The following is a 21,192-nucleotide window of genomic DNA, read 5'->3' as shown; positions in this document are numbered from 1 at the left end:
AAAAATGCAGCTTTGCATTTCTGTCAAACAAAGGTAGAAGATTTAAAAATCATTAGGAAGTGATTACAGAAAAGCAATGAAAGAAGTGGGAAAAATAATCCTTGTTCCACCAGGTCTCTGATATTTGCTAGTTCTTATTCCCAGAATACCATGCATACAGTGAAGCCACAGCTAGTAAAACATGAGCTTTTAAAGTGGAAGATACTATGGAAATGCTTTGATTTATAATTAATGCAATGCAAGTGGAATAGCATGCAAATTCTTTCAGATTACTTTTACAGAGCTAGTGAACTATGTATGGAAGATAGTGAATTTCTTCTGGGGAAAGCTGAACACTTTTCACTTCACTTGCAGATTAATGAATGCAGATATCACAGCCTTTTTTTTTTATTTTACATTGCCCTGTAATATAGAATCATGCTTATATGGAAGGAATTTCTCATTGACAAGCAGTCATTCTAAAGGCTTGGTATAGACAGTGTAGTTGTTTTATAGTTGCAGAAGGAAATGTACAGGAAGTGTCACTTAATTTGTTCCAGGAGCGTTTCTCATCTAGGAGTATTTGGAAATTTCTGCTGGTGTATCATCACTGTGCTCCTGTCCATCTCTGGGCAGTGGCAAAACAGAAATCTTGCTGCTTTTTATGTTGGTAGTTTTATTTTAAAATCAGAAGTTCCCAAGAAAATTCAGGAATAAATGTTTAAAAGAGTTAGGGCTTGAAATACAGAGTTAGCATGCAGAAATGCCACTGAAGTGGAAGTATTTCCATACTGCGTGATGTGAAGCGGAGGCCTGGGCATGAACTGGGTGTGTCATGTTTCCTGACTGTCCGGTGAGAGGCAGGAGGCGGCTGCCGCCATTTGCCTGGCTGAGGGAGCAGTCTGGGCTCGAAGCTGGGGTCTCCCCCAGGACCAGGCTTTGGTAGGGCCTCCCCTGGGGGCCGAAGCTGTGGCAGAGGCTGGCAGGAGCTCCCAAAGCCACCTCACAAACAGACACTGGAGCTGCCAACCTGCCCCGAGGATGAGGCCCTGCGCCAGCAGCAGCAGGAGGCTGAGGGTGCCTGCTGTGCATCAGCCGCTTTGGCCCCTGAAGCAGAAAGAGCGGGAAGCTGCTGTGGTGGGCAGAGCTCCTCAGGTGAGGCAGCTCCCGCTCCCTCAGGTGAGGCCGGGTAGCTGCTATGGAGTCTCACCCTGGGCAGAGCAGGACGGAGCCCAGGGCTGCCAGGTTTGGGCCTGCCATGGGGCCGGTGGCCTGGCCTTCCCTCACGCCTGTGCCATGTCACAGCCTGGCCGCCGCCTCAGCTGCAGCCCCTGTGTGCTCTCTGTGCCGTGTCCCAAGGGCGTTCCCCAGCTCCTGCTCCTCAATGTGATGGCTGGTGTACTCACTGAAGGCTTCCAACAAATCCTACTTGATAGAGGTTGCAGGCCCCTGGTAAGGAGTTCACAGGACTCAGGAGGGTCAGGGCCATAACTGTTACTGAGGGCCTGAGTCCCCTGTGCCCTTAAGAGCAAAAAATAATTGTGCTCTTCAGGAGACAAAGGACCTGGGAAGTGTCAGTTACCTGAAATTATCTCCCTGCTGTTGGAGACCAGCAAATGACTTTCCAATGCAGGAAGGAGGAGAGATTTGGTGGCAGAGGGACTGTTGAAGAGCTCTGTGAAAGATGGCAATGCTGGAGGGCTGAATCTAAGAAAATGGAGATCAGAGCATGAAGGAAATCCCATGGGGTGGCTGTACGGATCTTGAACAGCCCTCTGCTCCTCAGGCAAACTACAGGTGGTCTTATGGTGTGTACACTGTCTTCCTGAGAGGTCTTAATGCAGCATGGACATTGACTCAAAGTAGTGAGCAGCTGTCCTCTCTGAGCAAGGCAGGGGAACCTGGGAGACCTGATGGACTTCTCTGCCAACTCAGAAGCAATGAAGATCAAGACAGGAAGACAACGGGACTTTTTGCCTCATGGATATTCAATGTACTGTTGAGTGGGCAGCACATAAGGGAAGAACACAAGTGTGAACTTGGCAAAATCACATTGTGTTACATGAAGAAACCCCTAAATACATTTCTGTTTGCAATAAACTGAAGAAGGGCATGTTGTGTAGTTAGGCCTTGATCATGCCTCACTATTTTTGTCTGCCTCATCTGGCTTGCATCTCATGTCACAGGCAATTTTCTTAATGCACAAAAATAATTATAAATGAAAGTAAAAAGTAAGTGCTTGACTTATGTTTTATGTTTGAAGTGTTTACCTTTATGATTTCTTAATCAATTTTTATACACTATAAGAAAAAAAGTACAACCATTTATAGAAATATGGGAAAGCTGACAAAAGACATCCTTTTTACTTTTGGACAGCAAGCTAATTTCTAAGTTGTTGTTTTTTTTAATGGATAACAAATAGTGACTTTGAGTAGTGTTTTTTTCAATTATGATACTGTTCTAAAAATAGGTTTTGTGGTTGGTTTTGTTGTAGGGGTTTTTTGTCAAGTCTCTCCATTCAGACTTAGTATTACCAGCAATGTAATATGCCTTACTTCGACATCTTTTTTTGAGTTCTGAAAGCATGAAGATTAACTCTGTGCAATGTACTGACCTTGCAGATACATGTTAAAGTTCTTCTAAGTCTGGATAAATTAGCTAGCCTTCAAAGTCATGCTACCTTGATTATGACTATTTTGCATTACCTGCTGTGCTTTGCTGTGTATTTCTAATTTTTGGTTGCTTTGGTTTTCATAGATGCTCTTTAGAATCTCACTCTTCAGGCATTTTGCTTGTTTTTACTGCATGTCCTGTTTTTAAATGCGCATCCTCTTGCTGGACTTGTTGGTTTTCTTTTCCCTGAGCTGTCAATTCACTCAAAGGTGATCAAATACTCTTGATGCTGGTAGAATCTTGGAAGTCCACTAGCTGCACCAAAGTAAAATTGCTGAGAGTTGGTGGAGAAACAGAGTTTGGGATTCTAGCATATTTGAATAAACTGTGCTTCTTGATATTGGGCTTACATTTGATTCCCCACTAAGTGTAGCAATACATTACTTTGGGTATTTCAATTTTAAAGATTCCTTCTTCATTGAGAGTAATAAATCATAGGCTCTACCTCACAAAGCAAAGTGATATAACTGTTTCATCTTTATGTAACTCTGAGTCTTATCATCAATTTACAGCACCATATGGCATATTACCCCTGAGATCTGTATTCCACTGATTAGGAATCAGGAGTGTTTCTATAGTGAAAATAGTTGAGATCAGCTAAAAGCATCCATGAAATAGCTCTGTTGCCCTAAAAAAAGAAACTATTAAACACTGTATGGGTTAGACTGCTACAATAAGTCATGCATTCACACATTCAAAGTGTGCTAGAACCACTGTGTTTGTCATTAAGCTATCAAATTATTTAACTCTGGCTTTGCTTTAAACTCTAAAGCACTGACTGATAACAACTATTGTATTTTTCACTTTGGCCAGGAATTCTTTGTGAATTCCCAGTTCTTGAATTGCATTACAGAATGTTGAAACCTTCCCACTCGACTACTAAATTGATGTAATTTTCAAAGAACATAGATGCAAAAAGTAATTAGCAACCTGCCTGCTTTGGCCTTGTGATAAAAATTCTGAGATAATAAGAGAAAAAGTAACCACAGCAAGAAAATACTACTGTAATCCATCCAATTAGTGTAGTTTTAATTATGGTACAACTATCTGTAAGCCTTTCCACATCTGTCATGCAGCTTAGTTCTGTTCCTGTTTTATAACCAACACTGGAAGGATCTGGCTAAGTAAAGAATGCTACGTATGGACCAGTAAGCAAGTAGCTTTAAACTGTGCCATAGAAGGTTTTAGACACTTTAATACTTGGCAGATAATGGAAGTGTCATTTCATACTGCTGTATTTGGCATCTCCCCCTACAGATCTGCATCTCTACTTCATTCTATCAGTGTTTTATGCCAGTAGGAAGACCTTATTCACCTCAAAAAGTGAAATGATAGTACTTTTACTTCTAGCCACAGAATGGAAAAAAAGCCTTGCAAAACAAACCATCTTTTTTATGTCCTTGAGATCTGAATCCTGTACTAGCTCAGAAATGCATATTGATGATTTCACATAAGGTCTCCATGACTCAAACACTAGGGTACAAATAATATAGAAAACCCAGATGTACTCAAATTGTTACAGCATTGATTGAATATCAGTAAAAGTCTAATAAACCAACATTGAGCTTTTAAAGAGAAAATGGAGAAAAATATAAATTACTGTAATAGTCTAAGATGACAGCTAATTTTTAACCATGATTTGATCTATTTAAATGTCTAAATTTGATTTCTTTCATTTTGATGCTTGTGCTTTTCTAACTCTTAGGGATCAATTAAAGCTGATGTAATTGTGTGACTTTTCCTTAAGATCCTGTCAGTAAAGCTGGCTGTTGTGGAACTGTTAAATGTGGTGAGTAGTTATTACCACACAATATTTTATTGTAATGGAGTGAACGACACTGTCAAATTATATTGTGAAGTTTCTCACTATGAGGATAGCAAAGCTAATGATCCGCATTGACTCAGTTTTATTTCAGTTACTTGGATGAGTACTTGGATAATAATTTTTGAAACTTAAGTAATTAAATTCTTTAAAATACAAAAAATAATGTTACGTACCCTTCTGTGTGCTTGCAGACTTTGAGTAGAATGATAATTATATTACTTGAAGACAATTAATTTGAGAGTAATCTATGATATTTGGTACTCCTCTAATACTGGAACATTTGGAGAGGTTAAATATGGAGAAACCCCCAATTTTTCTGTCTGACTGTGCTAGAAAATTGCTAATCTCTAGAACTTTCAAAAGTCAATATTAATAATGTCTTCTGATAAAAATCCTGAGAAGGACTTTCACAGTATGTTCAGTAATCCTTATTAGATTCAAGTCAGATAAGCATCTTTTCTGTGAATTAAGATAGAATCTACTTCCTTTTTTTAGGAGGTAAGCATGTGAGTGAAAAGCCAGAATACCTTTGAAGAGATTTCTCTTCCGCAATCTTTTGTGACTTCAGCACAAACTTATTTCCTATAATCTTTCTAATTTCAGTATTAAAATAAATGGCAGATTATACTAATCTTTCACTCAACATACAGAGTAGAAAAGTCAATATTAGTCATGCCACATCTGTCCTTTTAAAAGGCAGTGAATATTTTTAACTTCATTTTACATGGACCTGCAATGAATAACCTTGCATTATTTTTAACTATGTCCTTAAGCAGAGCTCACTGAAGTCAAGCAGAACACTTTCTGTAACTTTAGAGGGCTTTGCATTTATCAGTAATAGAAATATGGTCTTTTTTCATTGTTATAAATCAATACATCTGTTTTCCTGGCACATGTTCAAATGTTACTCTTGAAATAGCTGTTTGTTCACTCAACTGCCTGTTTATAGTAAATCAGAATGTTGCCAAATGTCTTTAGGTGTACTTTGCATGGATAGGACCCAATTTCATAACAGACCATAATTAAACATTATTTCCTCAAACTATTCTCCCTGATTTCATAATACTCAACCTGAATCTTTGCAGAGACTGACATGCCTTATATTTCAGTAAAAATGAATTAGAAATGAAATGAGACTTTAAGTAGAAGGAAATATGCAATAGTGACTACAGTAAGGCCAGGGACAGGGATATTTATTTCTCAGTAACTCTTATGAGTTTATCATGTAAAGTGCGTATAAAATACAGCTAATTAAGGAAAGAAGTCTATATTGTACATCAGTTTCCATAAAATGTATCTGTAAAAGGGCACATAACTGTCACATTGCTTTGATATTCCATGTTGTAGGATTTACTTCAAAGTAAGGCTCAATGTGGTAGTATTTTTCTTGCTGTAGATTTGTAACACAGAAATAAGCTTCTTTCTGTCTTTTATTGCTTGGGCATTAGAAAATCTCAGAGCTGTGGAAGTGATTAAAACAATTACCTAATTCAGCTCTCTTTTGAGTTGTTATTGAGTTTTTCAAATTATCTTGTTTTGAATTTTTAACGCATCACATACAATCATGATACATTAAACAGAAAAAAGCTACTTTTACACTAGACAGTGTGTGAATTGTTCAGTTAACTGCCATCCTCTGTGGGTTTTGAAGTACACAAAAGGACACAACTTTCATATGCTTTCTGAGGAGTATTTTTTCTTGGTTGAAATAATATCTTGCTATCTATATTTGAATTGAATATTAACAACAAATTTTCCTGAATGCTGTACTTGAATGTCCACTTAACTGAAAAAATGGTACCTCCAGGAACAAATAACAAGAAACTCAATAGTGCTTTTGACTGACTAAATAGGGATTTCTACTTCTAGGAACATGTCTCAGTATTGCTGGATCTGTAATTTATAGCGGAAAATATGTTTCCTGAAAAATGTTTAACAGAGACACTGACAGTCCTCTAAGAACAATGTATTTTGGTAGATTCTGAAGCACTCCCTCCAAATTAAGCTTGTATTTTTTACAGGTTGCTTGAGGCATCTCAGCAGTTTGGTTCAACACCTTTCTCTAAGCTAATCCATAGGGAATGATTAGAAACCTCTAGTAGAGAACATGTGCAATTTAGGAGGCATCTTTCCTTTGCTTCAGTCAATAAAATAATTTGTATGCTATTGCCCAACAATTTCAGGTTTCTAGATCTCTGCTGCAGTTCAGTGCAATAATATTAGTTCATTTGTCAATACACAGAACTAATTTTACTAACGCTTAAAATGTTTTATTCTGTGTTTAATTTTACTTGGTTCTTTGGTTCAGTATTTTTTCCTCAGTTTACCTTAGAAAAGTCTTTAAGCAGTTGAACATATGCTTTGATAAATGCATGAGGAAATCTTAAGTGGTGAAATATGCAGCAGAGAAAGGAGGGTAATGGAAGTCACATCTTGACATGACAAGGAAAGAACAAGAGCCACAGGTCTAGAATGTACTGTCAACAGGTATTCTGTCTTGCTTGTAATAATGAGCCAGAAGATGTAGTCAACTTGCTAGTGAGCAACTGTTCATTTATTCTGAAAGATCTTCCAGAAGCTGAAATGTGAAGTATCCTTTGGAAAGAGGTAAAGGAATAAGACAAAGGAGGTGATACTTTAGTCTTGGAGTTGTGGAGTATGTGGTAACTAGAAGTAGCATGAAGTTAGGAAAAGATCCATACACTCCTGGTTCTTTTGTCTGCATGATCCTGTGGATATTTAAGTAAGAAGCTGTCCTTTGGAAACATTCCATTTTAATTCCATTTTACTCAGTTGAATTTTTTATTGCTGCTTGGTTTAAAACATAATAGTTTAACCGGATCAAGATTTTGGCCTTTTTTCTTTCTATAACTTATTTGGAAAATAGTGAACTAAACATGTCTTTCTCCTTGTAGGCAATACTTATTACTAAGAAAATATATTTATGAAACACCATGAAGTATACACAATAAATAATTTCTGTAATAAGCCAAACTAGCTTTGCTTTGATATAATATTTTTCCTTAAGGGGAAAAAAAGACTAATGTATACATATTCATTGAATTTATCTGAATATGTAGTTCTTCTGTGAATTGCCTGTGCTGTAAGATTATCTAAAACTCTCAGCTTTGCATAAGAAAAGCAGAGATTTCTTTCTTCATTAACCCACACTTCCTTAAACTGCAGGTGAATATATCCTGAGAGGTACTTTGCTGAGTTGATGTGTTAAACTGTATTTTGAAAAGGGCCATGTCCTAGTTGATTGGTGATTTGGGACAAACTTAGGAACAAATTGTTGCTGCAGAGCATGTATATTGTTCAGTTTTATTTATTTACACATCTTTGGCTTGTACAATGAAAGCAAATGATTAAAGCATGAATAAAATTCAGCTCTTTTTTTAGTTTTGTATATTCTAGGATTTTATGCAGAGTTAGGCAGAAGTGACTTGAAGTATATTTTGGCAAACTTTGAATAGTTTGTGTGTAACATGGAGATATTGTAGTTGTCATATTCCAACTGGACAGAAAAGAAGAATGTTTGAAACGGTGTTGTTTTTGCAAATTAGCCCTCATCAGAGTCAGCAAGAGCAGGCAAGCAGCAGTAAACACAGTTTAAGCTCCAGATTTAGATCACTTTTGTCACAGATTAGTTTTTCTCAGTGGCTGAGTCTGAAGTGTATATACCCAGATTTTTAACAGTAATTAGGCACCCAATGCTTGTAAGAACTGAATGCTTCATATGTTTTTAAAGTGTCACATTTGCTCTGTTGTTCAGTTTCACATTGTAAATGAGACAGTATTATTCCACTTCCTTACAAAAATATTGTGAGGTAAATGTTTTAAGTGCTGCAATGTGCTTGTAACTTATGTTATTGTTAGGTATCTAACATAATATAGTAAATTAAGAAGTACCTAACATGTCTAAATGATCTCATTTAGCAGAAATTACTTGGGTAAAACTTACTATAATACTAATTACCTTTGTAAAGAAGATGAGGCTTTAGGTGATGATGCAAATACTAATACCAAAGACTCCAACTGACTTGAATGAACTTTGATTCAGGTTCATTAAAATTTGTCATGAACAGTTTTCAACACACAGGTTTTGCAAAGCAATTTTAGTTCTGGTTGTCATCTTGTTATGAGGATCTTGTTACTTTAAGTAGAACTGCTTAAGAAGTTCCACAACATTTGAACTGAAGTTTTGGAGTGTCACGTGTATCTATAATGATTGTGACCATTTCTGTTCAGGTCAAAGGAATTTTTCTTTCTGAGGCAGTAAATATTGCCAGTATTAAGGGCAGCCGCCCATCCCTTTACAACCTCTGGATTGGCGTGACAGCTAACTTGCCATTACCTTTTCTATCTTAGTAGACTTAGCAAATGTTTATTTCCTCCAATGCTGCTTTATTAACTCATCTTACCTATACTTTCTATCCATTGCAGCTACCAAAGAAAAGATAAAATGCAATTATACTCCAGGATATTGATGTGCTGTCCTGTATACTGTGTTTGTGGTCAAACTGGCATGGCTGGCTGCTTGCAAATGCTGCACAGTTCCACTGGAACATTCTGTTTTGTACCACCACCAAATTGATCCACTAAAGTTTTTCATTTTGTAGCTTGAAGCTCTTCTGATGGCACTGTAGAGGTTGTCTTGACCATTTTCTAGAGATTGTATTTTGGAAGTATTATTTCCATGAGCAAAATAATGAATGGTCATTGGATTAAAAAATATTGCAGGAATTGGAAAGAAGTCTTACAAAATTTTTGAAAATGAGTTTTGAAATATACTTCAATAAATAAATAAATCCTATGCATGATATTTCAAGGAGCCAGTAGTTGAGAATTCATGATGAATTGAAAATTTCTGACCCTTGTTTTGTAATGGAGAGTCCATGGTGATTCCTACAGCTCTGTGTGCCATAGAAATGGAGACAGTACCTCATTTATGCAAAACTAAGAATCCAACCCCTCCAAATGAGTTCAAGTTATTTTTAACTATAGACACAGAAAAATGCATTCAACATTATCAGTGTTCCAGTAAGTATTAGAAATAATTTTATTTCCAAATTAAATACAGGAAAATTAACAAAGTTAATAAAATGAAGTAGAATTCATTATAATTATCATAATTAATTATATTTAAAGTGAATTTCTTTAACTGTTGTATGGGCAAGCAAGATAAAATGTCTGAGTAAGTTAAGTCTTAGATTTATCAAGGCAAATAAAATTAGGATTCTTTACATTATAATGTTAATACAGCCAAAATTTAAATAGTTATCTTAAACGTTTATTATGACTGCTGTATCCGTTAGATAAAGCCCATTATTTTAATTGCCAACAATATAAGATACAAAAATGAGGACACTTCTAGTTAAGAAAAAGCTTATTCTAAAGTTCCATTAATTGTGGACTTGTAATGTGTAGAGGAAAGTGAAAATTAAGTTTTGAAACAATAGTCATTACAACAATATCCATTTTCATTTACCAATACTGGCTAAAAGTATTAAATCCTCTTGAAACCTGAGAAAATAGAGAATTCTCTAATAAAAGTAAACCTTCTCTCATTTTTACAGAGTTGCAACATTTTGCAGTTCATCTTGTTTATTTCATTCCAACAAAACTAGATTTTTAGTATGTTTAGTTTATTTTGTTGTGAAGTTCATCACATCAGGTCCTCTTTCTCTGGAAGTTTTTTAGGAGTTGTGTATGTTTGTTTTCAGTAGCACATCATGTCTTGTTGAAAGGATTGGAGTAAAACTGAATTCCTGAGTAGTCCAGAATTGCAAAATGCACTCTCCTTGGTGCGTTCTCCTTCAGGTGTTTCTTTTATCCTATATTTCATTCCTTAAGTGAATAGCTCATGACTGTAATTAATTCAGCTAGGAAGGCCTCTGGATAAGGGAGCTGTCCTGCTTTTTTATTTTGACTATGCACTTAGACATGTTTTGGCCCTAGACTCAGTACCTGAAATAAGAATGTGCCTGAACTTTAAAAGTAATCAGCCATGAATATACATGGCTATGTGGATGCTCACGATGCTAAGAGCAGCCAATACAGGAAAATGAGGTGCCACACTTTTTTTGGCACATAGGCTGTGATCATTTCCCATTGTCTCCTCTTTTCTTGGGTGTCTGGTGATGCAAACTTCATGTAAGTGGCAAAGGTAAAATAAAATGAGAATTGCTTCCATCATATCACCTTTTTGCTCCTGTGTTTTGGTCCCAGGTTAAATTAATTAAAAACTTAACTTTTCAAGATATCTTCTAGGCTTTCTACTTCAATTACTATCTCAAAGAGTTTATAAACTCCATTCTTTTTTTTCTGTTACCTAGCGAAGTGTCCTTTTTTAATCATTGTGGATCCTTAACAGTGTGGCAAAGGAAATGCATCATGTTAATGTTATTCTGCAACTATCAATAAGTGTTAATTAAAGCTGTAATTTGCTTATTATCTGTTTGTATTACTTAGGATAGTAAAAGCCTTGCTGAATGGTAGCCATTTGTACAATTCAACTTTTAATTCACTCTCTGAGGCAGAAGATTATTCAGAGTAAGATTTGTAATAGTTTCAGAGTGCATTTGATTTCTTAGCAGCAAAAATAATTTCTCGTTTCATTAAAGTATGGTTTCCCCAGAATGCCTTTAGTTATTCACACCTACTGAATGGAAATAATAGTTTTAAATTATTATACCATATCATAAAATGGTTTGGGTTGGAAGGGACCTTAATGATCATCTAGTTCCAACCCCCCTTCAGCGGCAGGAACACCTCCCACTAGACGAGATTGCTCCAAGCCCCATCCAACCTGGCCTTGAACACTTCCAGGGATGGGGCATCCAGAGATTCTCTGGGCAACCTGGGTCAGTGTCTCACCACCTCCACAGTGAAGAATTTTTTTTCTAATGTCTTCCTAATGTTATGGGTCGAATGGCTTTGTCAATAGCAGTGGTTTATATTTGATATTTTTACAAGATCTTTTGATGGAAATAGCATATGTAATGGATGGGATAATGGCAAAACATAAATTCTGCTTCATCAAATTGTACTTTAGATTTCTTTTTAACATCTTCCTACTTTTCAGTGTGTTTTCTCTCTGCTTAACACAAAGAGTAAAACCTAACCTGACCCTTTCTAACAAATACTATATTATTAATATCTTATTGTTGTGTGTGGCATTCTGAGCTGTTGGAAAGATACCCTAATAAACTGACAATTGGTCAAGTGTTTCTGGTCAAGCAGACCCTTGGAATTATGTATGTTGAGCTTTTATTTTTAATGACTGACAATTATTTGAGTACTAAAGAATCAATTAGCAAAGCTCCCTAAATCTCCACTGAGATCAGATTTTTACCTACGTAACACTTTTTGGTGCTTTACTGAAGAAAGTGGCTGAGCTGTGTGTGTTAGCATAACTTAGCGAGTTGAAACAATCCTGTGGGATCTAGAGGTTAAGTTATTAGATAATAAGGATGGGATGCTTCTTATTTTGCAGATTTGTAAAATAACCCTTGATTAGGACTGCCTTGCACTACTGTAATGCAAATGAAATAGACAATTTTTTTAAGTACAAGACTATATAATCATAACATTGAAGACAGATATTTTGTCTCTAATGTCTAATATAATTTTTCTTGGTACAAAAAATAAAAAATTGAGCCAATAACTTCCACTTTAAAAAGTAGATGGTACTTTTATCTGTATTACTGAAAACTTCCCTTGCCAATTAGAAATTTTGCCCCTTTACTTTTGACTTAAATCCCTGTTTGTTATTAATTTGCAACTATGTTAATTTTTTAAGTATATGAAAATGGTTTATATTGGACATGTATCTATTAAAAGACTCAAATTTGAAAGATACAACAGCCTTTGCTGAATTGGAAGACAGAGAAAATTGGCTACATTTTATCCTTCATAGGCAGTAAGTCTAGGCAGACCCTGGAGTCTAAATAATGAAATAGTTATAAAATTCTTATAAAGTGCACTAATTCTGATATTCAGCTATTTTAAAAAGTGTATTCTCGTGTTTCAAGTACATTCCTTCTTCAGATATTACATATAAATTGTGCCTTCACAGTTCATTTATATGTTCTAAATTTTCCTTCCCTCATTTTTTCCCCTGCATCTTTCCTAGTCCTGACTTTGCCAGTGTTAAAGCACTTCAGCACCTTCAGAGCTTGCTTGTTTTCTGTAAAATGCTTTCCTGGTAATGAAGAATTTGACAAGGTTTGCTAAAGGTAACTCATTTGGGAACATGTGGATATTGATTGTCAGTTAGGACATTAGTTTCTATATCTGGTGTGAAGATACCTGCAGTACCACTTATATTATCGCTTGCTTGTATGTAGCTTGATTGTTACTGTCACAGAGCCTGGATTTATGATATTGCTGAGAGAATTTAGCAGGAGGTGAAGACCAGAGGAAGTCTATTTATTACAAGCTTTGTAATGTTTAACAAAGAGTCCTCATCAAAGTAGGAAGAAAATAAATATATCTTATTTTTGTAATGTTGTTGTTATATTTTTACTACTGTATATAGTAAAATTTCACTGGATTTGAGCAAAAAAAAAAGTATGAGAAGGCACATTTTAACCACTTCAGGTAGTAGTGAGTGCAAAACCCCCTAATACATATATCTTTGTATATAATGTAATTTTTTTTGGTGTGTTGTTAGAACTCAGTTTTTTTCAATGTAAGAGTGGTTCTTTGAGTTTGAATGCAGTAACAGGTGCCTGGCCTGAGTTATCCAGGTAGTTGCTACCATTCAATCTTCTATGTCAGTATTATTATAAATTGAAATGTTTTAGGACTCTCTTCCTTGTTTCAGAAGGAAATAATTGTATTGAAACGAAGAACAAAACCAAGACCTGTCGCTGCAGGTAATCTCTCAGAACATGCAGGTTTCTTTCCTTGCTTTCAGCAGCTAGTGCTGCTAAACTTCCCAAGAAGTCTTAGAGGAAAGTTAATCTTTGTTAGCCAGGAGTCGGTACAGAGGTGCAGTCACATGAGAAGAATAAAGAATTGGAAACCAGAGAAAACTGCAATTGCTTTCAGTAATAATAATTTTGTTGTTGTCTTCATTGGTATTAGGTGAAATATTCAAACCAAAGTTGCTTTCAAATTGAAGGCATCCCTTCAAACCAAAGTTAAGATAGTATTAATCTTTTATGTTACTGTAAATATGAACAAAACTGAAATTTTAACTATAATTTTAGAGTGATAGTAGTTCTTAGGGAACTAACACTTTTTTTTTCTCACTTAAGTGGTGCATCTCCTTATTGTATTGAGTATTTTGTTTTTTAGTTTAAAGAGGATTTTCAGTGGATATTTAGAACATGCTGCTCTATGTATTTTCTTTGTGATCTTTCAACAGCAATTTGAAAGGGAAAATACTTCCAGTTCTGGGAAGAGGGAGAAGAGCAGCTCCCTGCTGGTGTTCCAGAGCAAATGTTCTTAAGGGTCTGGACACTGGTGATCATTTCAAATTATATATTTTACTATGCAGCATCATACCTTTGTCAGTCCTGAAGCTGCAGCCCGTGTCTGAACCGTGAGAAAGTGTAACTTATTGTGATGACATTGGGGAAGAGAAAAGGAGAATAAAAGTCTTTAAAGTATATGCAGTAATGAATAAAGATTTTCAGTGGACTGTTACATGTGGTTGTTTCCAATACATTAATTTAATTGGTTCTTTTCAAGTGACAACAAAATGTGACCTGCCATTAAAAGTGAGGTATCACCTACTCAACATAAAACTACTCCAACACCTAGAGTATGTCTTATCTTCATGTAAGCCTGTTAATGCTTTAGGAAGTTTGACTTGCATCTGGACATTTTTATATTTGGTGCAAGGTACATTATATGTATCATTCACACTCAGCCTGTTGTTTGTGTATCTTCTGATAGTCAGTCTGTTGAAATGTATATAAAGGGATGCAGGAAACAATTCCTTTTAGTGGAATGCCACCAGAGATGTGTGGCAGTATCAAGCAGCATATCAAACACAATACTGCTGAAGTCTCTTTTCTCCTCACAGTAATTTGTTTTAAGGGCATGATCATGTTTTTATGGAAATTCTCACATTTTTACTATGGCCATAAAAAGCCCTTTATATTTTTAGGAAAATCTCAGTGTTTCAAATTTTTTTAATTTTTAATTTTTTTAAAAATAGACTGCTAGGATTGTCACAGGCAGTGCATTCAGAGAGTGGTTGGTATTGGTTTCATGCTTTGCAAGATCAGTCATCACCATGGAACTGCTGGAGCAAGAAAGAAGGTCTGTGTTCAGCAAAGCACTTGGTTCCCTGAACATTAAATTGGATTAAACTTAATCAGTCAAAATGAGAAGTCGAATCTCTTATCAGTAAAACACATTTTTCTGTCTGTTGGTGTAAATATAAGATTTTCTTTAACTGAAGCAGCTTACTGATGCTTAAGGAGAATTTTAAATAATACTTAAAATCATCACATTACAAAGTTTATGTAACTTATACAGGTTGTGGTGTTTTTTTTTTCTGGTGCACATCTGTGTCATTTGCAAATGTAGTAGACTCAAGGCTTTAATGATTCAAATTACTTTTTCCAGTGAGAAAATACCAAAATAAGCCAAGAATTCTGAGTTGAAAGGGGAATAATAAACTAAATTCATTACAACAGGCAGAAGCACTTCAGTGGTTTTCTTTTAGTTACTGTGATAACTCAGTCTTACATAACAAAGGAAACTGACCCTTCCCAAATATGTTGTGCATCCATTACCATTACTGGAATCCCCATCTCCCAAACTCAACTGGTTGTATATTACTTTATTCTTCCTGCTCTACTGTCATCCTCTTTGAATAAACCTCTTAGGTCAGCTACTTAAGAAAGAGGGTGTTGAAATCCTCAGTTATCTGCATAAGTGTACACCTAAGTATACAAGTGGTCTCTTGAAAATCAGGTGCTTAACATTAGATCAGGGATTAGTACAACAGGAACTGTAGAAAGCTTTTAACCCCTAGCTGTGTATTTTCTTGGATGTGAAGACTTCTGGAAAACAATTTTTTTCATAGTTACATAGCACTGTTTTTAAAAAAATAGAATAGCTGGAGCATGTGTTTTTCTGGAATGAAATTGGTGTCATGAAGCAGGAGTCCAAAGCTGCCAGACCTTGACCTCTGCACCTTCCCAAGTCCCCTGCAGCTGTGGGTGCCACCAGGGCTCCCAAGGTTGCCTGCTGATGGCAGGTGGGCAGAGTGCAGGGGCTGCTGTTGCTGCAGCCAGGGAATTTTTGGTCCTAAACTGCAAGGTCTTACAGGCAAGTCCTGACAGTGAAGTGCACTGTGTGGTCTGTATTCTCTATGGAGAATTTCTGTTCTTCTCTGTACTTACATCATGTGAGAGAACTGGTGTTGCTGATACTTATGTGGAAATATCAATATCCTGCTGATGACAACTTTGCCAAAGCAGTCCATGAGACTTCCACTGAATATGACAAAATGAGGAAAAAAAATATTTTTTAGACATTTTAATTAAAAATAGATAATTAGAGCAGTGATTCCAAATCTAGTTGTCTTTGGTATGAAGGAGTTAAGTTTTAAGATTTCATACTTTGATTTACCTTCCTTTGTCTCAAGGAAAGGTAACTTACATCACCTTGGGATGTTTTTGGTCTGCTCCTGTATGCTAGACAAAATAGCTGGCTGCTTGGGTAGTAATGCTTTTAGGTTCAGATTATATACAGAGTTTCAGAAATCCTGTTTTAGCTATCATTAATTGCTTTTGTCTAAGAGTCAACCTATGTGAGGAGGTAAATGGACTATATAACTAACAGTACACAAAATGCTAGTTTAGGTAAAGCACATTCTGCTGATAATTGACTAAGCTTAGCCTTCCTGGGTATGCTAATCCTAATTTATGCTAAATTGTAATTAAGACAGTTTTGTTTATTGCTTGTAGTCATGAGCACCTGGAAGGCTGACTAATCCCATCCATGTGTTGGGGGACAATCCAGCTGCTATTGTTGACTCATGATGCAGAAATTTAGTGTTTGTGAGTTGTTTTCGTTGGTATTTTTCCAGGTATTTAGAGAGGGCCTTTTCTTCTGTCATATGAGGAACTGGAAAGAAGCAGTATCCTAAATAAAACAGATGAAGAGATTTTGAAGCAGGGGACAAAAATCTAAACACGCTAAATCCAAACTATAAAACAGAACATCTCCGATTTATCGATGCAAAAATAGTTTCATAACTTTTATTGAAGCTATGCTTCTGGTTTGTGTCACATGTATAATTAAGCATAATTGTCAGATTTTCTGGATTCTGAAGCATGTTGTTCAGAAGGCCAGAGGTGGTACCATAGCAGAGAGATGATAAAGGATGAGGAGAGAAAAAGGGGAAGCATAAATTTAGCCTCAGGATCCATGAGAATGGGGAACATCTAAGCACAAGTTTCCAGTTACGTTCTTATTACAAGCTAAATCTAAGGTTGCCATGTAATGTTACTGTTTGTGTGTATCTAATATATATATTTATGTAACTAGGTATATCATGGGTTGTGTCATTAGTTGACAAGAATTGTTTTCTGTTCTTCTATAGCATATCTTCTTAAAATATAAGTAGGAGGATTCAGGTTAGTTTAAACTATTATGAAAGATTTTCTCCCTTTTGGAAGAATTTTTTCCCTGGAAGTATACTCATTCTAATGACTTCAAATGATTGATTTTTAAAATAATGCAAATATGGTACTGCTTTAGATTTTCTGTTGTTAAATGTTTGGGCTGTCAAGGCATTTCCTATGTTTAAAAGTTTTCTGCTAACATAACCCAGTCTACTGTTTCTTCAAGAGAAACATCTAACAATTCTTTGTCTTGTCCTGATGGAAAATATGCAAATTACTTATTCTCTGGACTTTTTTTGAAATCAGCCCATGTTGAGAAAATTCACAGGATCAGATGTGGAAAATTTTGCATTGATTACATATTGAAAAATATTGTTGTTTGAACTTGTTAGGAGGTTGTCATAAAACAAGAATAAAAAATTAGAGGCTAAAACCACATGAGGGTGTATATATAATAGTGCACACGTAATTCAAATATTATTGCAACTGCTTTGCAAAAATTTCTGATTCTTCTTGTCTGTTACCTTGTGATATTTGAAATTGCATGGGTTTTCTTGACACATTAAATTAGAATTGATTGCTGTGCAAAGGCAAAATTAGAAATGAAAAAAATTCAAAGTGAACACGTCCTTGTTACAGACCCTAAAATGAATGCCAGTTCTGCAATAATTTAATGTGAATTCTTCTTACAGACAGCAGAGAGCAGCAGTGTGATGACATGTATCAGAAGGAATGATCTTAAGGAATCCTGAAACTAACTGAAGTTAAATATTTTAAAAAAATAGAATATTTTATACTGGTATGACTTTCTTTTGGGGACTCTTGAAAAAAGAGGATTGTGAAAAAAAATTACATTAGCAATAAAGTTACCATTATGGAATTAGTTGTCAAAGATGCTTACATACAGTAAGAGAAGTGAAAGTTGAGAGAGGGTAATTGATTGCCTAAAGAAAATGCAGTGTGGATTACTGTCTGAGCTGTGTATAAAACTGTCAAAAATTATGATATAGTGTAGTTAAGAGCAGAAGACAAACGTTAGCTCACAGGCTATAATTTAAAGAATGGTTTTACTTGAATGCGTAGTGAGAAGTCTGAAAGTTGATGAGTTAAATTAGTTTTCAGGAATCATTAACTATGCTAGTAATTTACAAATCAGTATTTTTGTTCATCTTAGGAGTTCATGGATCAAGCCACATTAAAACTTTCAGGTATAATTTGTCATGGAAAAGATAAACTACTGTTTCTGAGGACTTAAAGTAGTTTGCTTCATGTATCTCACTTCCTCATTTGAGATTTTATTAAAGCAAAACTAAAATTTGCAATTTTATTTTTCATCACTGGCTATGTTTTACCCTCCACTATTTTCCATAGTAACAGCAGGATGTGGACTTTTGTGGGTAATGAGCAGACATAAATGCCTGTGAGTCAGAGAAATTACAGTGTATCCCTTCATTCCAGAGAAACTGCCACAGTGCAGGATATAAGCAGCTGCTGTTGCCCTGGTGATTGCTTATTTGAGCCTGGATTGCACCAAGTTTGCATTCCTCACTTCTCACTTCTCCTTAGATGTTTATGTATTTCACTCATATGAACAAAGGCTGCAAAATAAATGCAGCCAAATAAAACAGTAAACATGCAGTATATATGTGGTGTGTTGAAAATGGCATCTAGTTTATAAGGAATATGAGTAAGAGATTCCCCTGGAATAGTACCTTATAGCTGTTAAAGGAAACCTTAGCAGTCTAACTGTGGCATAAGGTACCAGTTTGATCATCTCTTTGTAGTGTTAAATCAGCTTAATGTAGAACTGAAAACAGAGGAATGACATTTAAAGTCTGCCAAGCTATTCTGATTACCTGAGTCCCCTTCTGTGATACGAGAATCAGCAGTTGTCATTTTCTGATAATTAAATTACTGACGTGTCTGGGTGTTTATTTTTTTTCACTTTGCTACAATAGGCCACATGACCTGGGCTGAAGAGCACTGATTAAAAATAAAAGCAGCTACATGCCACAAATTATCCTCAGAGCTCTGATAAACCACTGTTCGTGTTTAATATTAAAATTACTGTTTTCATTCAGTTAGTTCTTTTAATTAAATCCTTCATTTTGGAAGCAGGTTGTTCCTTAGCTGTTAGAAGTTATTTGGATTTTGGAATTGGTGTTTTACAGAGGTTTTGATAGTGCAGACTATTCTTAATGTGTTTGTGACCCTCACCTTTGTGTTTCATGTATTTCTCAAGACATTTTATGTTTCTAAGAGTCTTCCTTTCTTCATAGAGCCTTAACATTTCTTGAGTCTGAGAAAGCATGACTTAAATTCTAGAACAAGCTGTTATGCAGCATGTTGCTTTTCAGAAAGATGCAGTCCTGAAACTTTTTATTTTAAGTAATTTCATGCTCTCATGCCAGTGATTTGAACTTGTGTTTTCTCCAGACTAGACGATAATACAGAGAGCTTAAACTATGTGTAGAAAATCTGTATTTAAATAATTTTTACTTCACCCTCTACACTTTCAACTCCTGCAATCACTGCATCTTCAGAAAACATAAACCTTACAATACATTTGCTGCCCACATATGTCAACAGCTGCATCTATCAGCTGGCTGAAGTCAGTGTGCCTTCTCTGACATAGATTTTCATAAAATAAAATTTTATTACTTGCTAATTTTGTCTATTTGTAGACCTGATTTGACTGATGGGCTTAAGTGGTTAAAGGTCAGTAATAGTGCACTTTCCAAGCAGTTTGTATGATGCCTTTTCTGTTCAATGGCCTTCTTGACTGCATTAAGGGGAAAAACTTGTTAATTTTGGTGCAGTTAGTCGTATAAATGATTCAATACTTCTAAAACCACAATAGCTTTTTATTGCAAGGAGTGACTTGGGGAATGTTCAGCTTTCAGGTAACATTAACATCATGTGAACAGTAGATGGGCTCTCTGATGTCTCCTTTTATTTTGTCCTTTCTGAAATTGTTTCTTGTACTTCTGTGAAGTTCAATTCATCAATGTATTACATTTGTATGAAATAAAAGTCTGTGGCTGCAACATTATTTCTGGAAGGTTAGTATCATAATCACATATAATAGCCAGCATTATCAACTAGATGGTCTCTCTATTTTCCTTAGTTGTAGTCCACTCAAAAGATTCCTGACAGTGCTACTGGACAGAACTTACCTGTTTTGCTTTCAGCTGTCCAAAGTGTCATTTTTAAACACTAAAACCAGTTCTAAAGCAGAAGCTTCCAAATACTTGGAAGAAAGTATCACTGTTGATGTGACTTATGAAAATGATGGAACAAAATTAAATTCAGTTGTAACTGTACTTTATTACCTGTGTTTGTTTTATCTTGTATCTTTTGCTGGGGGAAAACAAGTTGTTGATAAAGTGCCATAATGTTTGCAATGGAGTTTCTACAGCCTTACATCTTTACAGTGTATTGAAAGGCAAAACCGAAGGACCCAAAAGCAAAAATACTGAATTTGGTAAAAACCACACCAATGCAAAGGACTCTCTTCCAGAGTATCCATCAGATTTTCAATTATATAAGAGGATTTAAGGATGCCGTGAATGGTTTGGTAAATTTGGGGAACACATTTTACCTTGCTGGCTTTTAAGATGTTTACTCATATCTCTTTGGATGGAGTTCAGTTGTGTCTCAATATATCTGAAATCAGGTGAGACAGAATGTATAATTAGTTATACACAATTTGTCTCAACTGTTGTTTTAAGTGATTTTGCTATAGTAAATATTGCCTAATATCAGCATTCCTTTTCTAATATAAATTTTCTGTCACTTAGCTCAGTATTACAGGGTATTCTATTTGAATAATTACCAGCTGTGTAGACTTTGTAGAGCATTATAATCATAAAGAAATCAGAATAGACTCCTTAAAGTATTCTTAATTGCATTTGAATCACAGAAAATGCTTAAAGTAGTCTGTAGATGGATTTTTTGTTTGTATTTCTAGCTGCAGCATTTCTTCCTATTTTAGAAGCACAGAAAGATACTAAAAAGTGAAGGGGGGAAAGACCAACAATGTTATATGGCAATGTATAATAAAATTACCTTTTCTATTTTGTCAGTAGCGTTTTCCTTCTGGTTGATGGCACATTCCTG

The sequence above is a fragment of the Chaetura pelagica genome, unplaced genomic scaffold (genome assembly GCF_000747805.2).
Source record: "Chaetura pelagica isolate M959 unplaced genomic scaffold, ChaPel_1.0 scaffold344, whole genome shotgun sequence".
Lineage (NCBI taxonomy): Eukaryota > Metazoa > Chordata > Aves > Apodiformes > Apodidae > Chaetura > Chaetura pelagica.
Note: the sequence above shows the minus strand (reverse complement) of the source record.